Source organism: Mus pahari, chromosome 16 (genome assembly GCF_900095145.1).
Source record: "Mus pahari chromosome 16, PAHARI_EIJ_v1.1, whole genome shotgun sequence".
Lineage (NCBI taxonomy): Eukaryota > Metazoa > Chordata > Mammalia > Rodentia > Muridae > Mus > Mus pahari.
The window spans coordinates 25,154,984-25,161,244 of NC_034605.1; the positions used below are offsets into that span (position 1 = coordinate 25,154,984).

At 44.2% G+C, this 6,261-nt stretch overlaps 1 non-coding gene across 1 annotated transcript; it reads right to left on the bottom strand.

Annotated features, from left to right (window-relative positions):
- Nucleotides 1-5,023: 5,023 nt before the first annotated feature.
- Nucleotides 5,024-5,106, bottom strand: Trnal-uaa. The gene has a single exon. It is a non-coding gene; the product is annotated as a tRNA-Leu (tRNA).
- Nucleotides 5,107-6,261: the final 1,155 nt, after the last annotated feature.

Below are 6,261 nucleotides of genomic sequence, written 5' to 3' on the forward strand. Positions count from 1 at the left end.
TATATATATATATATATGTATGTATATATGCCTTTTTGTGACAAATATTTATATATATCACAGACAGACAGACAGACAGACAGACAGACAGTCAGACAGATGGAAGGATGGAGTTGTCCTGACCATTCTCATTCAGACTTTGCTACAATTGGGGAAAAGCCACTTGCAAAAATAGTTGCCATGAAGGAAATCCAACAGAGTGCTCCAAGGTGGGCATTGATTGAAGTTTTATTTGGTGGCTCAGTGGTTTGCTGACGTGGCTGGCGGTAGAGGGAGCACTTTATCCACCGGAGAGTCGGGAGGAGCCTGGAGTTTGCCTTGGTGACCTGGGATGCCAACCATCTCCCAATCCAAAAAATTCAATGTCTGCTCAAACCACCATCGCTAGACAGGCGTCTACCCCATCGCAGATTCTCGGAGCCAAGCTGGTCAAAGGCTGAGGAACATGCTGGAAGGTTCACTCCCCATCTTATGCTATCTTCTGGCTTTCTGCCGGCGTGATGTGTATGGAGTCTATCAGGTAGAGAAGATCCAGAGTCCAGAGGGAGCAACATGAGAAAGGAGAGGAGGGGAGGGCAGAAAACATGAGGAGGACGATGTCTGAGAGTGTTGTGTGTGTACATGTGCATAGGAGCGAAAGTGTGCATCAAAGTGTGCATAAGAACAAACGGTATGTGCAGGGGTGGGGGTGGGAGCAGGCTCTCCTACAAGAGGAGGCAGGTGCTCAGATTGGTGGCCCCACACCTAAGCCTGAACAATCAATATGCAACCATCTGCCAGGCAAGGTAGTTAAATCCTGTGTCCCTAGAATTATGAGGTCTGAAGCAGAAGGATCTATGATTTTGAGGACATCCGATGTGACACATCAAAACACTGTCTCGAAAACACAACCAAATAAATAAAACAACCACTATCACATTCTCTACCAATTTTAGAACTACATGGTCACCAAATAGAAGCTCAACAACCTGTGTGACTCTCTGACTGATAACAGAAAGCATTTGACAGGAAAATTTCTCCAATGTCAAAGGAATGACAAGAAAATGTAGCAATAAAATTCACTATTGATAGCAGAGTTCAAATTAATTTTACATATGCCTTTGTACTGGCTATCAGGGGACGTTTTTATTAGCTCTTTCCTATCATGTTTGGGGTTGGTTGTTGTTGTTGTTGTTGTTGGGGATTGTTGTTTTGTTTTGTTTTGTCAACAATGTCAGTAAGGCGATCTCCCCACCTGGGTGTGTCCGTGGAGTTCTGGCTCCCAAGGTTCTTCTTCACTGTCATCTCCTGTCCTGTCACTTGCTGCTGCTTCTCAGAGCATTTCCAGGAATCTCATTTGGATTTGGAAAGGAGGGTGTATAAAACGGATCTTCTGAGTTATGATTCTATGGATTATTTTAAGGAGGAATTCGCAGCATGTGACCACTGCCTTGAGCTGATCTGACAGGAACTAATGAGCAAGAAGCGAGAGTCTGTGTGGCATAGATTTACAACAAGGCGGGAGTCAGCAACACTCTCACTCCAACTATGAGTAAAAGCAACAAGGTCACCTTCAACTCTAGTGTCTATTCTAGTCTTCCAAAGATACAGGATTAACTTGTTGAAATAAATGCAGCATTTATTCTCTTCCCAAGTAATATTTGCCTGTGTTTGAAATAAGCGAACAGGAGTTTTGCAAGCACTTCAAAAATAAAAAAGATAAGCAAGAAAATTGTAAAAGCAAAACAAAAACAAGAGAAAACAAAACAAAACAAAGACCACCTCCACAGGAAGGCTTTAACCTTTAGATTGTGGGCCCTGTTTGGTTTTGCTGAGCCACTCTGGGAAAGATTTGGAATAAAAAAGTCTGCCACCGAAATAATCAATCATCCCCTAAGGCCAGCACACTTGGTTGTTCTCAGTCATTTGTGTTTGTTTGTCTTGGTTTTTTTCTCTTCTTGGTTTTTATTTCTTTTTTATTCCTTATCCCCCTGAGGTTTTTTTTTTTTCTATCTTCCCTTCCCTCTGTTTCCCTTCTAAGATGGAATCTCAAAGCTGGGTGCATGCCTTGAATCCCAAGCAGATGCAGAAGGACCTCTGATTTAAAGGCAGCCTGGTCTACTTAGTTCCAGGACAGCCAGGGCTTCCTAGTTAGATCTGGTGTTGAAAACTGACCCCCATTCACACAAACAAACAAAGAGATTCTCACATTACCTAGCCCCTCCACCCCCCACCATCAACTTCCCAAATGGCTAAATAGTGGTGTTTCTTCTAAGACAGGTTGAACACAGTCTGTAGGAGCTGACTTTTAATCAAGAAAAGTTTAGAAGTGAAACTTACCTCAAGAAGAAATCATGTTGTTCAGCCCATTCCCTGACACAAAGGAAATTCCTTCACAAAACTTGGAGCACTTTTTCTTATTAGCAGAATGCCATTCTCAGGTACTTCATTGGCTCACTGATATTTTGCCATTGAGCTTTGATAGAGTCATGGTGGCCCCAGGTGGCCAGGGGGAAGTCAGAGCTTCCAGCTCAGTGGATCATCTGCTGTGTCATCTAGCAGGAGCATGCATGGTTCTGGAACCATAACTTCTGGGCCAGCAGAACTTAAGGCCACGGGAACAGAAAGCCAAAATGTCCAGACTGAGTCTTGAGGAGTGATTGTGAGTGGAACCATTCTCAGATCCACCCCTTAGTGCTTGGACCTGTCCATCCTGGCTATGGGAGAGACTGTACCACATGTCTGACCCTGACTCAAACCGCTTTCTGGAGAACCCTGACACAACCTTCTAGGCTATTGCCACCTAACTGATGCTGTAATTGTGTCTTCAAAAGGCCGCTCCAAGCTAGCTCCTTTAGGGTGGTGGGAAACGTGATCAGATCAGTGGATCCCATGAGTGTGGACCCATGGTCTCGCTTCCCGGGCCATGCTTCTTGGTCAGAAACGATGCTGTACAGACCCCATGACAGTGCGTGAGGCATTCTGCGGGTCAGTGGATGATGGTTTGGGCAAATGCCTTACACGAGGGAAAGGCAACTCCATCACAGAATAAATCCCTACTCGAGCAGGAGCAAAGCGGTGTCCTCTCCCCTAGGGAGGTCGTACAATGCAGTCAACCTGCCCCCAGTCTCTGAATGGTCACCCTAGGCAACAGTGCTGTATCAGCAGCTGCTATGGTCAGCCTTGCTGTGTGGAAGGCCAGGTTGTGGGGCCATGTGTAACCTCCATCTCTGCCACTGTGGACACTTTTTCGTGAACCCATTTGGGTATTGACACAAGTAGTCGGGGCAAGAGGAAGACTGTCCAAAGAATGGACCAACCTATCTAACTTGATTATTAACTGCTCCTCTGCTAAAGTCACCTTTCAAGAGCAATAACAGTGGACACAGTATCTTCACATCCTTTGTCCATTCAAAAAGATCTAGTCACACACTTCATGTCTAGATGACTTTTTTCAACAATCTTTCATTCATACTTTTTATAAGTCCCTGAATATCCAGCCAGCCAATAAGACATGAATTATTAAGCAATTGCACACCTGACCCCTCTCTCTCCTTCCTAGCTAAATATACGACCATGTGTACTACACCATGTTTGTGGTGGTTTGAATGTTTGGCCCAGGGAGTGGCACTCTTTGGAGGGGTAACCTTGTTGTGGTGGGTGTGGCCTTACTGGAGGAAGTGTGTCACTGTAGGGGCTGGACTCTGAGAGCTTTCTCCTAGCTGCCTGAGGATGCCAGTCTTCTGTTTGTCTTCGGAACAAGATGTAGAAGGCCTGTGAATTTTGGGTTTTACTTCTCATGCTTTCATGTGCATATACATATTTCCAACAAATCCTCCTGTACACTTAGTCCAGTCAGCAGAACGTCATCTACCACTGTGATATTCTGTGGAAGAGACTGATAAGCAAGATTCTCTCTAACGAAGTTATGACACAGGCTGGAAAGTTAATATTTCCTTGGGGGAAATCTGTATAGGTATACTGCTGGCCATGCCAATAGAAAGCAAATTGCTTGTGGCGGTCCTTGTGGACAGGCACTGAGAAAAGGGAATTTTCTATATCAATGGCCACACATCATTTACCTGGAGATGCGTTGGTCTGTGGAAGTAAGGATACAACATCTGGTATTGCAGCTGCAATTGGAGTCACTATCTGATTAAGTGTGTGATCAGGCAACTGTCATTTCTTCAGGATCCACTTGTCTTCTGCACAGCCAAATAGATTTAAAGTGAGATGTGATGGAAACCACCACCCCCGCATCTTCCAAGTTCTTGATGCAGGCACTAACTTCTTTAATCCTTCCAGGGATGAAATATTGGTTTTTAGTCACTAGTTTCCTTGGCAAAGGCAACTCCAGTGGCTTCCACTTAACCTTTCCAACCATAAGAGCCTTCACTCTAAAGGTCACGGAACTAATATCAGTATTCCGCCAACCTCTAAGTATGTCTATCTCATGTACTAATTCTTTGACTGGAGAAATGATTACAGGATGAGTCAGGGAGCACTGGACCCTCCGTAAGTCAGACTTCAGTCAAAGCTCCATTAATCACTCGGCCTCTCTAAGTCCCTACTCTAACTGAAGGGGGACATGAGTCAGTGTCAGTTCAGAACCAGTATTATATGCCCATAGAAAGTTCAATTGCTTCTTTCCCCCAGTATACAGTTACCCTAGCAAAGGGATGTAGGTTCCCTCTGAGAACAATAGGGGAAAGGCTAACAGTAAAACTTTTATTAAATATTTTAATTTAGCAAGGTCCCATCAAGTGTCCTGGCCTTTTCTTCATTCAGCGAATTCTGGGTCTGCAAAGTTCAGAGAACCAGAGTACATTTCCATACAGACAACAAGTACAAGGGTTTGGCCAATCCTCATGGAATGTTAAAAGCTCAGGCAAAGCAATAATGGTGGGTAGGTCTTCCTCGTGTTAAAAACCTGAGAAGACTGTTGTTGAAACCCATTGGCAAACCGCTCCCTGTGAAGACGGAGCCACTAGTGCTCCACCCTTCAAAAGAATCAGGGTAACCAGACAAGCAGTACAGCTGCTGATACTGGGAGTGGGGTTCGAACCCACGCAGGCATCCGCCCATTGGATCTTAAGTCCAACGCCTTAACCACTCGGCCATCCCAGTCCTACTCTCTGGTCCTGAGGGATCACTTCAGATCATTCTCTATTCAAGAGCATAAACCGATGGTGACTCGGTAAAGATTCCTTGAACTATGGTGATTATAATAGTGAAAGTTTTCTTTCTGCGTATTAAGAGATCATTTTTCATGATTACCTCGATTGTTTCAAATAAATCTTTGCTTTTCCTTGATATGCAAAGGAAAGCCACTTTGGGGTGGGGGGCTGCGGGGGAACCGGAGAGTTGCATGGGGGGGGGGGGTTGGAAAACTTCCTGCTCCACTGGACTGGCATTACAGGAGGGTCCCACCACATGCTATATGTACACCAGGTTGACCTCAAGCTTAGAGGTCCCCCTGCTTTTGCTCCTCTAGTGTTGGCACAAGATTGTGCCAGCATGCTGTGATCAAACCCAGGGCTTTGAGCAAGCTAGGCAAGGACTATGGTAGGTCATCTCAAAATTGAATTTTTTACTGTCTCCAGGTGTTAGGATTAAAGATGTACAATTATGAACAGTTTTTTCTTGTTTGTTTTGCTTTATTCTGTTTTGTTTGTTTTGCTTTATTCTGTTTTGTTTTTTATGATTCATCTGCTTTTGTTGGGGACATGTACTTTCATCTTAAATAGCTGCATATTCAGATTTAAAAGAATAGTATTTGACATTTCCTACCCAAGAAATTTAACTCAAGGAAGCCCATCTCTTAATCTGGTTTAAAAAAATGTCATCCCAATACGAAATCTGAGTTAAGGAAGATGAGAGTATTTTGCTGTGAGAACAGCAAAACCCTGTAGAAATGGACTGGTGCACATAAAATCCGGGCATTCTCCCTTGCTTCACTAAGGGAACAGGGAATAAAGCTGGAGTTTGAGGGAAGGAATTTTATGACATAGCACATCATCTAAGACCATGGTTTTGTAGGGCCTTGTGGCTTAGTTGGTTAAAGCATCTGTCTGGTAAGCAGAGGAGCCTGGGTTTGGGTGCCAACAGGTGCATACATCTGAGGACTAGGCTGCAACAGTAGTGGGGACAATGAGTCCCTGTCCACCCAGACTTTCAGGTGCAGAGGAAGGGACTCCAGAAATGGGTTGTCTTTTCAAAGAGAAAATATTTAAGGAGGGGAAATTTTTAAACTTAAATTAAGGCCTTCTTTGTGTAGAAATT